The following is a 14,461-nucleotide window of genomic DNA, read 5'->3' as shown; positions in this document are numbered from 1 at the left end:
ACTTGAGTTCTGGCAGGAACTGCAACAAAGCAAAGGGTGAGGCGCTGGATGGTGCCTGTTTGCACAGGGTGGTCACTCCTTGCCCACAAGGGAGATTCTTCAGTCTTCCACATCGAGTGGGATGTCGAAGGGCCCATAGTTCTGTATCAAAGTTTCAGTCAGGATAATCTGATGTGCGCTGAAACTGCTCCCACCTTTATTCCAATCTAGTGGGCTGGATTACCTGTACGGTCCCTCCTATGGGTGGGACCAGGGAAGGGGGTGGTTACACCCCTTTCCCTTTGTCCAGTTTCGTGCCAGGACTGGGGCTGGAGAGCCCCAGAACCGGTTTGACTGGATTGTGCAAGGGGAAGCATTGTGCTCCCCAGGCAGTGTCTAGTTTCTTTCAAACCTCCCTGCTACAATACACTATCTCCTGTCTGGGGTGGTGTGACACCTCCCTGTGATAGGAAACCTTTTGGCCAGGCCTCCCCTGCTGGAGTTTTGGTCAGCAGCAGGAGGCCAGACTCGTGTCTGTGGCAGCAGCATCCATTTTGTGATGCTGAAGCTCTGGTTAGGATTAACCGCGTTTCAGTAAAGTAACATGTCTTCTCCCTCTAGAAGGGTGGAATGCTACCCCCGTTGCCAGGACCGGCGAGGGGGTAGTATTCCAACGCGCATGACACCTTACACGACATGTTTTGATAAAGCCAAACCAAAGTTAGCACATAACCGCGATGGATTATAATGCACTTAAGAGTCTATGGTATGTCAATATCCCGGAACAGCTAAGGGAGTTGGTCCCGACAGCTGCAGACAGGCTCAGCTCGTGCTAGAGCACCATCTCACATAAAACCAAGCACTCTGCCTCCAGGATTGTTAAGGCCTGCCATAGGAGTGACTTATAGGTATATATGTGTCCAGATATAGGTTTAGATATAGGTATACTATATCTAAGCAAGGGGTGATTACACCACCTTGCCACAGCTGAGTGATGAGCAAGTTGTGTCAATTTAAGGACCAGCCAGGGGTGGCAAAAGATATGCTGCAGCCCCTGGTAGGCCTTGGATGCACCTATGCCCTGGGCACCTACAGTGCACTGTAGAGGGGCTGATAAGGTGTCCAGTACCAGATTGGTTATGCACCTAGGGTGCATGGAATCCATTTTACAGAGAGAGCAGATAGCCTGGGACCCTGTTTAGCAGGATCCCAGGCCAACTAAGTCGAAAACCAGCTAAACACAAGGCAAAAATCTGGGGTAACCATAGTCAGGCATCCACCCTCCTACAGTTACCTCTTGCCGACAATATTGCAACTTAGAAGGAGACACTTTATGATGTAAATCAGACAAATGATGCAACAAAGAAACCGTCACCTCCTTACAAACATCCTCTGAATCAGCAGCAATCAGTAAATCATCAACATATTGGATCAAAGTAGCACCTGAAGGCAAAGTGAACGCATCAAGCTGAGATTTCAAAGCTTGACTGTAGATAGAGGGACTTTCACAATAACCTTGAGGAGCACGCTTAAACCGAAAACTTCGGCCTCCAAGAGAGAAGCCAAAAATATCTCTGCTCTCCTCAGCAATGGGAATACTAAAGAAAGCATTCTTTAGATCGATAACAGAAAACCATGCCGCTGAGGCGGGTATCATAGTAAGCAAGGCAGTAATATCCGGAACAACAGGAAACTGGGGGACAACAATCTTGTTGACCTCCCGAAGATCAATCACAAAGCGATAAACAGGCGGTTGAGAAGGATCGCTAATTTTAAAGACGGGGAGAACAGGACTGTTACAAACATTACCTCTCGTTTCCTCAACCACGCCCTTTTGAACCAAGTCATAGATGATAGCCATCAAGGCTCGCTCACCATCATTAGAGATCTTGTATTGTGGAATACGTGGCAGTTTAACGTTAGGCTTGATAGTAACCACATAAGGGGGAATCTGTAACAAACCAACATCATTCGGACCTGTAGCCCAAAGCGTAGCTGGAAGAGACTGCAACTCGGGTGGAAAACTATCCTTTGATAAATATATGGGAGAAACCAGTTTCTCACCCAAAGTAAGACGCACACCTGAGGGGGAACAATACAACGTTGCATGAAGACGTTTCACCAGATCCAGACCCAACAAATTTTCTCCGCAACCAGTCGTTAAAATAAGTGGAGCTTCCAGATCATAGGGACCAATCGAAAGAGGCAAAGGACAAGAAATTGGGATAGCAACTGGGCGCCAGAAAATCCTACAGAAACGTTTGTTAAGCCAGACAAAGGTGCCCCAGGGAGTTTAGTATGAATCATAGAACTTCTCATTGCACCAGTATCCAACAAGAACGGCACTGCAACACCCAAAGCAACTACCTCGACATAGGGCCCATTCTGATCTACTGGAACTGACACTACTCCCTCACTTTGTCCATGGCTGTCCTAACTAGAATGAAAATCCTGAACCTCACCTTCAACACAATAATCATCATTGTAATATTGCGCGGACTGAGTATTCTGCTGATCAAAATAATTCGAAGAATTCTGAGGGGAAATGGAACACTGTCCTTGAGGCAACGCACATCGCCCTCTACCCCTAGATGCTGATTGAAAACCACCACAGACTCGCTGTCCTTGAAATCCACCATTACGCTGCAATAAAATCGGACAACTATTCTTAAAAAGGCCTTCTTCTTTACAATAGGCACACTGATTAGGGCCCAGGAAAGGTTGTGGAACAAAAGGCTCAGGTTTCTGAAGCAACCTCTGAGATTGAATAGGTTGCTGAAACTGACGCTGACCAGAACGAGGAGGATAAGCCTGCTGAAGAAGAACTTTCGTTTTTAAATCCTTAGTCTTCTTCTTAGCCTTATCTTTTTCCTCCTTGTCCCTATTCTCATAATATTGAGCAGTAGCCAATATTTGAGCAGATGAAGAAACAGCCCATTAACTTTCTGAATCTTTTAACTTATGAGACAATTCAGGAAGCAAATTAAAAACAAATTTATCCACAAATAATCGCTGTCCCCCTTCAGTACTCAAGTCTTGCCCGCTATGGTCAATAAACGTCTCTTCAAATCGAGTGAAGAAATCGGACATACTCTCATCATTCTTCTGCTTACACGCAGCCAACTTATCCCAGTTGACGCGTAAAGCAGGCATCATCGTCTTCATTAAAGTTATTATTCTGCCAGGCAGTTGTGTAATCAAATCGTCTGGCTTAGCACCACCCACTTGAGCGGCATCTGCGTCAACTATATCATTCCAAGTATCACCTAAAGCTTGTTTGTGGTCCTCTCTACGAATCCGAGCCCACAATGCTTGTGGAACCACATTACCCATGAGCATATCAATATCGGCCAAATTCATAAGACATGCATCAACAGTCTGGGACAACTCTTTATAATAACCAGCAGGATTTTTACAAGGGTACGGCAAAGACTGCTTAAGTGCTAAAACTTCAGCCCGCTTCCAAGGAACATGTAGCCATACACGCTGAAAATTAGCAGGAACAGCTTGAACATTACCCGCTTGTGGAACCGCTTCCCTCCATACTGGAGGAACTTCTCTCATAGGATAATTCTTCGTCTTTTGTCTAACCGCAGGATCAGGTTCAGGAATAGTTCGGGAAGAAAATAAGGTCCTAAAAGTAACAAGTGTCTATATGGCGTCCTGAACATCAGGACCCACTATAAATCCTTTATCGAACTTATCCTGTATTTCCAATAGACCCTGAGGAGTTAGATCCAATTCCATATTCTCCCATCCTTTAATAAGCGTGCCACACATAACATTAAAAACGTATCTCTGTGTAGGCGCATTCCATTGGAGAAAGGTACTCAATATATCGGGTACACTATATAATGGACCATTCATCATCCACCTATGAGCAAGGGAGTCAAATACAACCCGTTCCTCGGAATCTGGGAGTTGACTACGAGATTGCCTTCGGGGAAAAACAAGCAGGAGACCTGTTGAACGAGCCAAAAAGAGGGGAGAAAAAACCAGAAACAGTATCGACTAACCGACCACGAGTCGGAGAAGAAGTAGGGAGTAAAACTGGAGACGAAGTATTAAGCAAAGGTAGGGAAAGGCCACCCGTTGCAAGAGACACAGGAGACAAAGGAGACTGAGGTACAGAAGTTTGTGGCAAAGGAGGTGCAGGCGGTATTACTGGAAGAGGCAAGGGTGCAGGATCCGGAGCACCTAGCGGAACAACAGGTTGCTGTGCAGGTGGCAATAATACGGGTGCATTAGTGCCTGGCGCATAAGGCGGAGGCATTTTCAGCAAATGAGACATTAAGGGATCTTCATCAAGATCTTTGCGTTGTGGGGGTAACACAGGATAGCACCTATCTATTGCCATCCGATGCTGTTTATCCGAGACCTCAATCGCTCGATCAGTCTCATCGTCTTTAAATTGCTGGGCAGCCTGTATAACCGTCATATCTTTCATTTTCCTATCTCTTTTTGCTTGTTTAATTTCTCTCTGTTTGGCTTCCTTACGCCAAAGCGGAAAGAGTCAAACATTGCCGGCCGGGCTTTTCTTTTAAACAGAATTGATTCCAAATGATCTAATATGTCAGGCTCAAAATTACCATTCTGTGGCCACCGTAAGATACCATCTTTCTTTGTGTATCGAATCCATGCATCGTTAAAAGTAATTGGACCAACACCATGCTTAGAATAGAGCTCATAGTGGGAGTTCCAACCGGAGGAATCGGACATGATTCCTCAAGCCGTGAATCCCTAGAACAGCAAAAACAACAAAGTTTCCTAAGTCCGCTCAGACCAGGCATTTCAAGCACCCTGATCCATTCACTAACTTCGAGGAGTGAAAGCAAAGAACACAGTACAAAAGTACTCACCCCTCGGCTTCGACTATTGCAACAGGCGAATACCAAAAACCAAAAACAAAACAAAGAAGTGGGCGCTACCCACGAATAAGTAACTAGATGGTCTTCTCACGCCAACGGAGGTCCGTCTAACGTCTCGCGATACCAATCATCACCAGAGGGTCCAAGGCAGGGCGGTAGTCAGGGCAGCCGTCGGAAAGGAGTAGCCGCACTGCAAAAGACCTTCGGTCCACTTCGACATACAGTGGTCGCTTGGTGTGGCTCGTGAATCCTCCGGAATTTTCTTGCGGGGTTTCTCACGACCCTCGGGCTGAACCGCTACCACAGAAACCGCCCCAGTTGGGCGCCAGTTGGAGAACCGGGCCTTTTGGGCCGGGCGGCGCAGGACATGCCTAAACCCCCGGATTCACCTGCCTTGTTATTAACAGAGACACAAGACACTCCGTTGAGCATGGAAGCCAGGTTTATTAGCTGCAGCTAAGCACAGTTGTCCTAGAAGTACATGCAGAGTGTAAGTTCTAAGGAGACTGCCACTTCAGTCCGTGGTGTACAATCTCTTATACTAAACACATTTACAATATCCCACTCCCTACACACACAAAACGAACCAATAGAAAAAGTTGGAAAACAAGCTATCCCAGTATACGCCTCTTTCTCAGACCCCGTGTGTCACCCCTCCCAACAAATTAATCAGTGATGGCGTTCACAATCCCCTCTCGCAGGTGTAAGACATGCTGGTGTGTCTCAAAGGATAGTTGTGTAATAGGAGCATACAAGTAAAGAATAGGGAAGGCCAGTCGGAAAAGATAGTATAAGGGAAGAATAGGAGAAGGCAAATAGTCAGCTGAGACAGGAATCAATCGAACCAGACATGGATTAACAAACACAGCCGAACCCTGACATCGGGTTTCATGCACAAGGACAATAGGGTTACTTTTTAACTGGAAGGACACGAAGCAGCTGGAAATGCAAAAGCATTGCGTTCGCCGTGCCGCCTGAGTGAGGGCAATACAAATTGGTGACATGACACAAAATGGCGTCTAGATACGGAACAAAATCTGAAATCGCAGAACCTCAAGACTACATGATGCAGGCATCCAAGGTACACCCCTGGACTGGATGCGATCATTCCTCACCGTACGAAGGCAAAGGATCAGACTGCCACATTTCCTCTCCGATCCCAAGGCAATCACCTGCAGAGTCCCACAGGGGTAATCACTGAGCCCGAGCCGCTTCAAATCCTACATGTCCCCCCTCGCAGACTTCGTCCAACAACAAGGCCTCAACACCCTATCCTATGCTTTCGACACCCAGCTCATCCTGTACCCCACCAAAGACCACACCACCGCCTACAACAAGTTCCAGAAAGGAATGCAATACAGCGCAGTCTGGATGACCAACAGCTGTATGTAGCACAACCCAGAGAAGACATAAGACACCCCTCCAGCATTGGACAACACCTGGTGGCTGACGGGCCACAGAAGACCAGCTCCTCCCACAGACCACGCAAAAAATCTCTGCATCATACTGGACACATCCCTCAACATGAACCAACAGACCAACGCCGTCACACACAGCTGCTTAAACACACTCCGCATCCTCTGCAGGTCCTTCTAATGGATCGCCCCTGAGTCAAGGAAGACAGTCACCCACGCACTCATCTCCAACAGACTGTACTACGGAAAGACACTCTAGGCCTGCATCAACAAGTCCATACTCTGCAAACTCAAGACAATACAGAACCCCGCCGCCAGACTCCTCCTCGGCATCCCCTGTCACAAACACATCCGCTAACACCTACAATGACTCCCCCGGCTCACAGAGGAGAAAATAGCCAGCTTCAACATCCTCATCTCATGCCTACAAATGCCTACACAACAATGGACACAAATACCTCAATGACAGATTCAACTTCCACGTACCCAAAAGAAAACTCCAATTTACAAAACTCTCACTGGCCAAAACCCCTTGCATCCACAGAGCCAGAGCATGCAGAAGATCCTTCTCTCACATTGCAGCCAAGCAGTGGCGGTGCGTCAATTGGGGGCGCTAAGGCGTTGCCCCACTAGCCACATCGCCCCTAAATTCGTTATAGCAAGCACTTGAAGCAAGTCTGCTCCTCCACTCTCGCGCTGCTGGGACAGCGCGTGCGGCAATCGGGCGCTGAAGGGGATGGTGTTGAAAAAGGTAGAGGCAGAAGACCTTTTTCGAAGTTGCCCGGCGTTAGCCGCCTCTATACCCACTCAAGTTTACCAAACAAAGAGGCAGGCGCTGGAGATTGGAAGGCAGGAAACAGAAGATTTATTCTCTCCGGAGGAGAAACACATCAGTTCGGACAGCAAGTATCGTCACGAGGTGCTCTAACTGCATCTCCGAGGCCTGGCCTCTTATACTCAGGTTTATTACTTTATTGCATAAAACACATCTCTGTCAACCCTTTGAAGTACGGGAAGACATCCTCGGAATCCCCGCTTCAGGCCCGTTCCCACACACATTTACAGTTGTAGTCCCCACCCCGGTCACAACAGATGATGATTATCGCGCAGCTGGACATTCCGCCGATTCACGGAATGTGTGGGGTTGATCGGATCTCATGGGGCGGGGGCTTTGAACAGCTCAAGGATCCTTTGATGGGGGGGGGTGTTTCCTACTGTACAGGAGGAAGGGGCAATGACAGTATCCGCAGGGCCAGGTGGCGGCTTGGGAACGGGTGAGACAAACGGGCACGAAGGGAAGAGGGGTGTTATCAAGGGATCCGGGACCATGAGAGGGATGGAGGGAAGTGTCGCGCTGGGAACAGGATGGGGTTCCGAGGCAGAGCTGCGTGGAAGAGGGGTTTATGACCCAAGGCATGTGAGAGCGGGGGCTGTCAGCGTGCGGGGGATGTGCTTGTGAGGGTGAAGAGCCGTGCTAGGGGTCAGCGGCGTGCAGAGTGTGGTTCTGACCAAGGCACCTAAAATGGCGGGTGTGTACGACAAAAAGTGTGGCATCGGGGGAAAGAGGCAAGATGGCGCAGATAATGTTTACCAAACCGTATTAATTTTCCACAGTCCTCCCTTTAACATTCACAAGACATCTTGCTGGCCTATTTCCTATCCATGTCTACTGTGGCAGTCATAAGTAAAGAAGTAGGAACCTAGGCGAAGGAACTGTGCATAAACATTACATTTTAAAATCTTTCATCTTAGGAGGCGGGCCCATCGTTAAGCTCGGTGCAGGAAAGTCATAGTAATGCAATGTCGGACAAAAATGATTCTGTAGTGATAGCATTGGGTACATTTCATAGACGCTTATAGTCATTCGGAGTATGAACTGATAGGTTATTACGTATGTAAGTTCATTTCATACTTGGTTGGAGCATAATCAATACAATGGTGGCTGGGAGAGAAATGAGACGTAGTAAAAACGATAATCAGGGGTGTCACTGTTCGAAGAGGAGGGGTGCTGCTTTTTCCAGTGTCTTATTGTTGTGGACCATTATTAGTGAGTTCTCAGCATTCTTTGTCGTCTTCAGTTGGCGCTGTTGAGCACCGGCGGTGGAGCTATGCGTTCAGCTCTATTCCGGGTCCTGCGTTGCAGGGCATGACCCTTTCCTCGTTTTTCTGGTCAAAAAAAGGTCCTTTTTCGCCCTGTGTCCTAACTAGTCCTTCATGGGTACCTTAGACAGGGCACCCAAGTTTCAGTTTAGTTTGCAACAAAAAAACCCTATTCAATCTGACTGCAGTTTTTCTTTTTCGAGTCGATTGTCAAAGAGTTCAGGTGGAAGAAGGGGGGGGGGGTGAGTAGTCCTTATGGTAGGTCGGAGGAAGAGGGGATGGAGCGGGGCCAGATCGGGAACAGACCAGGGGGACGAAAAATTTCAGGTAGGTGGGCCCAGGCTCGGGCTCAGAGGGCGGGGACTTTCGGCATTTGTTGATCATCGAACAGGGGCACCAGGTCAGCCCTTTCCTTTCATTTGGTCGGAAACAATGCCTCGTCCTGCGACTCCTTACTGTTGCGGTCCCGCCTTGGTCAAAGTCGCTGATGTTCCACGATCAGCAGTCAGGCCGCGTGCTCCCACATCCGGTCTCTCTCTCCTCCGACGGTGGTACCCTTCAATGAGTTTGAAAAGACAGTCTTTAGAGAATTTTCAGTAGAAGGTAATCACATAAGTCTATTTCTCTCCCAACTCCAAGCAACTGGGGAAACATCCGGTACACTGGGGTTTACGACCAACGTGTAAATAATTGTTGATAGGTTTGCTGGATTCCCTACAACTTTTCTTCGTGACTATTTCTTTGGCGTTTGTTGGTATTACATTCATTGTCGTGGTACGAGGTCTGATACCTGTTCATTGCATTTGTTTATTACAGTCACATCAGTTCTTCTGGTAGACACCCACTTTTCTAGTACGAGTTTTACCAAGCTATAACGTCCTTCAGGGCTTTGTATTTTACAAAAAAGTGCAACGTGCTATCACCATGGTCTGATAGGTATCTTTCTGAGGAATGAACATAGGCTAAACAATTTTCTATTATATCAATGCATCCTATCTTTCAGCTAAACATTTAACTTTCAACAGGGTTTATTGCAACAACTTCTTCATTTCGATCTAATCTTAACTTCGCAAACATCATTCTAATTTCTACATAGTCTCTTACAGCCTGGCTACTTCATAAAAACAGGGGCTTGCGATAACTATTCGACTCATCCTTGGGGTGACCGGGGTCTTATGAAAAACAACTAGGCACATAGCAAACTGGGATGAGGGACTATCGTCTTGCTTTGAGTCGCAAGGGCGTTATCTAGCGGAAGGCTAAAGTTCAGTTGGTAAGCGTTCAGGGACATTTCTCAAATTCTAAATTTTGTAGCTTGTTCGTCAACAAATCTTTTCTAGGAACAACGGCTGGCCTGTGTCAACTGTAAGTCGACCCATCCCTTACAACCAGAGGTGAGTCACATTTTCCAAACTCTCGTCCGGGGCAGCTGATACCAAACTGGGGGCGTTCTGGGTAGACGGGGATGTTTCAATCACTTTTACTGTTTGGACATTGAGATAATTCGGGACGGGGTAGGTCGCGTTACCTGAGGCATTTTAACATAGAAGCCACTGACATGTAGTTCCCTTATTACAGGTCAGATTAGGGAACCTCAATCGTCTTACCTGTACTTTCCCTTTTGGCCAATTTAAGTTACATCAATATTTAGCAGAAAGGAGAGGTAGTAACATGGTATCAATGTGATTTTATTTAGGACAAATTTGTTCAAATACTTGCGGTATTTGGAGCCAATTAGGTGGTGCACCAGGGATGGCGGTTCGCCAATTAGGTGCCAGTCGTTAGGAAGAGTGGGAGTGTGAAAGAGAGGGAGAGAGAGAGAGAGAGAGAAAAAGAGAGAGAGAGAGAGAGAGAGAGAGAGAGAGAGAGAGAGATGTGCAACAATAGGCTAAACAGTACACGTGAGACATGGAGAGTGGCCGTGTACTAAGATAGGCTATTCAGCGCATTTACACAATATGAGACATTACGGGTCAGTGTTAGAATTCAGAAAGCATGCAGTTTGGGACGGACGAGCATTAGGCCAGGTACAAAGGGACATGCATTGGGTAAAAGGCACCATTTTCTCATAGTTTCAGACATACGTGACATGTGCTCATTCACGCAACACGGGTTAGGGGTGATCGCATCCCCTCATATCATACAACTATTGGCTCTTTCGTTACAAGAGTAGTCTGCGGGTGTCTTTTAGGCGCCACCTTGCAGCGTTAGTCCGCTTCATGTATCAGACATGGCGTGGCTTCAGATCTTCACTATACCTCAGTCGGGATTCCAATGTAACCTGTAGGGGGAGAAAAAGGGGGGGAAGGGAGGGGGACAACATTCGAGCATATCACAGGTACGGGCACGAAAGTCCTTTACTTACCACCTACTCGTCTTATCTCCTCGGGATATAATCCCCGAGGTCTTGGTATCCGAAGCCAGGGGGCGGGCAGTGCGGTAAGGATGGCGAGCGATAAGTTGTTCATGAGGGAGACGGTCCGAGTGTGGCATTATAGGTCGTGTGTAGGGAGACGTTAAAAAATTAGAGGCGCTTAGTGCGAGGTATCTAGTTATCGGGGATCCTTAAATCATTCCCAATGCTGTGATGTCCTAAGGCATACTCGCTCTTTGGCCAATCCTATTCTTTTATAACATTTAATCATTCACGCCGCTTCACTTTACCCATTCTCAGAAGTCGAGGTCCTTCTTCATGCGTTTGTTCCTGAGCTAGTCGCACATTCGGGGGCAGCGTATCGTGCCTTAGATTCGATCATCAATTCGAGGCTGAGCGACCATTTTCTAAAAACCTTGAAAAGAGAACAAAACAGATTGCACAGAAAAACCTTCCCGCTGATCCCACATTTACAAAAGTATGCGATACCTGTTCATAGTTTGAAAAACCTTTATTAACACGATTTGATCAGTATGTAAAAATATGAGAGTGCAATCGTATTTGTCCGGACACGGCGTTTGGTTGAAGTACGTACAGTAGGGGGCTATTTTGCAGCATTAATAAAACATGTAAAAAGGGTTTGTTTTGTCATTTTGCAGGAGAATAAAAACGTCTATCAACAGTTGAGGGATCGGGGGCATTCGTTTCATAATTGGAAGCATAGTTAGACTAGTTGCAATCAAATTTCCTAGATGCATACCGTGGACGTGTGTCATAAGCGACGTTATGTACCAGTTACAATAATATCATAATAAATCGTACATTGAAACCAACATTTTAACGGGATCTTTTTACATGTTCGCCAAGTGAACCCTCCCTCTTTTTCATCAAGTGTACAAAGGATCATATACATATTTCAGAACATCAAGTCTTATTAGCGAGAAACACCACGAGGTGTTCGTGAGTTCCTGTTGATACCGGCGCCATTTTGGGCGAGGCCGGGTTAGTCCGGAAGCAGCATCAGGGAAAAAAAATGTCTCCAACAACCGGCGGTTGGACCAGAGTCCCTTGCGGTAGTTCAAAAAGGGTTTGTGCTAACCGAAGGGGCAGGCAATGTGGACCATCAATCTCCAAAAAATGGGGGGGGGGGGGAGCAAAATTTCTCCTACCGGGTCGCGTTGAGGTTCAGCCGGAACTTGCTCGAATTTGTTAACCCACAATCTTTCTGGATGGTTCAGACTGACGCTGGCGCTGACACGAGAGCACCACCATCTTGTGGCTACGTCGTTAGTGATCAAAGCAGTTGTTCCCCACCGGAAGCCTGTAGGGGCCGAGGGCTCCTGGGACTCTTGTAGAATCTTCAAGGTCGTGGAGAGGCTGTCGGAGGTGGGGACTCGTGCCCAGGTGGGCAAGCGTCCTAGTTACATAGACTTCTTAGGGTGAAAAAACGGGACTGTGCCGTAGGAGCAGGATATTCGGCTTGGGGCGCTAAGGTGCAGCTGTGATGCCTCCACCAGTACACTTGAGGGCCATCATATGTCTCGTGCTGCGCAAGTATGGTTGCTGGCCATTCTGTGTCCGGTGCTGCGCAAGTAGGGTGGCCAGCCATTCCATGTTCTGTGCTGCGCAAGTAGGGTGGTCGCCCGGCTGGAGGATTTCTGCGCCGGGTCGGGGCTGAGAAACCTCCGCCTGGGGAGGCGAGGGAGGCTCGTTCGCGTCGCCTCCCTCTCTCAGCCCACCCTGCACCAATTTTTCAGCGGAGGTATTCGTGATGGCCGGACCAGAAGATACAAGGGAGGGGGTCATCTGCATCCGCCCCCTCCCTACTCGTGGCCCGGACCGCGGCGGTGAAAACCAGGAATCCTAACCGCTAGACCATATGGGAGAAGAGGATGGCACATGCCTGGCCCATGGTGTCTCCTGGGCATCCCACCGGCGACCTCCGTGATTGCTGGCTGCCGGCAGGACCCCGCCCCACACATGCTGAGTGTTTCACCTTCCGGATGGGCGTGATCGGTGACCTGTTGCATTTTGGGAACTTCCGGAGTGGGTGTAATATGTATTGTATTGCTCCTATTAGTATGGTGTCATTTTACTGGAATTAAATCTTAACTTGTATGACAGAGACTTGGCTTCCTTGAATCTTTTTACTACGAGAACCTCACTGCGGTGGGGGTAGGTATTTATGCCTGGGTAATGGGGGGGGTGGGGTGTCCACAAGAACAGTTTTCCTGAACGGGGGGTTGTCTATGCAGGCCTGTAATTGCTTTTGTCCACAGAGTGGGGGCAGCAGAGAGTAATCAGTCCCATTGCGCTCAAAGTTTGAGTTCATTAATGGAATGTGTACTAATCTGTCCGAAACTACTCTGTGTGTTGTTTCTGTATGTTATCCGAAAGGGTGGCTTTTGTGTTCGGGAACAGTAGCAGTAGTAGGGGGTTCGTCGCCGGGTAACCTAGAGCTTGACTGGGTTTCCCGTCTTAGCGCTGTTCGATCTATGAGAACTCAAACATGTCACTGAAATCGGTCTGGCGAAATCTGTGCCATCGGGCGTAATCAAACGTGGTGGTTCTATCCGGCCTGTCTGTGTCAGCCTGATTCATCTTTATCTCACGCCTTTTCCCTTTCTGCCGGCCTGTTATCTCTGTCGGCTCTCTGCTCTTACCCGTGTTCAGTAGAGTCGGGCATTGGGCTTTCCAGTGCCTGGAATATTTACAAAAAGCACATTGATTTTGTCCTAAGTCAGTTCGTCCCGCGCGTAATGTCGGAGGATTACGTTCGGGTCGTCGTGTCTTGGGGTTGTCCTGTCGGTACATCCCTTTACACCGTTCCCTTCCTGTGTTTACTCCTTGGAACCGTGCCGCCGCTATCCCTTCCTTTGGCCTTTCAGATGCTTGGAAGGTTGCCTGTCGCGTTTCTTTACCTACTCTGACTTCGTCTCTCTCTTTTCGTAGCATTGCTTCTTTGCGCCACATACCGAGACTGTCGAGCATAATAGGCGTTGTCTTACTACTACAAAGGGCTATTTCTAACGTTTCTATTTTATCGAGGTCGAAGGATCCTATCAGTGGCCACTGTTTCTCGTGATTTTCTTTGGTATACTTGTGCCATAGCTTACTATAAGCTATGGTAACTAATCCATATTTTGTGAACATGTCTTTATTAGGGGTGCCTTCCAGCGGAGCTAGATGGTCCACCTCTAATAAACGGTCCGGGTTGAACCAGCTACCAATCAGTGAGGAGAAGATAGACATGACGGATCACAATGGGGACAAAAGTCAGTACTACCTATCTTATCACTGCGTGCAAAGACTAGACAGAATATTTCTATTCTACGTTGTTTGCAGGCAGTGAATACCTCATGAACCAATATCAAACAGTCAATGTTCGGTCAATCAAACAATCAGTGGGGAGAATAAGTAGGCCCGCAAAGGTCTGCGTCACCTACCCTTTCACTATCTGCAAAGAGGGAATCTGTTCTTTCCTGTTTGCAGACAGAGAATCTCCAGAAAACAATCCGCGAACAGTAGTTCGGGTTCAATCAATCAATCAGTGTGGGAGAGGGAAATCTCCCGAAAACAATCCACAAACCGTAGTTCGAGTTCAAACAATCAATCAGTGGGGGAGAAAGATAGGCACGACGGCTGCGTTACCTATCCTTCACTGCTTGCAAAGAGAGAGCCGGTTGTTTCTCCGTTTGCCGACAGCGAATCTCCAAACAAATCAA

The sequence above is a fragment of the Lissotriton vulgaris genome, chromosome 5 (assembly GCF_964263255.1).
Source record: "Lissotriton vulgaris chromosome 5, aLisVul1.2, whole genome shotgun sequence".
In the NCBI taxonomy this organism is placed as follows: domain Eukaryota; kingdom Metazoa; phylum Chordata; class Amphibia; order Caudata; family Salamandridae; genus Lissotriton; species Lissotriton vulgaris.
The sequence above is the reverse complement of the archived record's forward strand: the minus strand, read 5'-3'. Positions refer to the sequence as shown.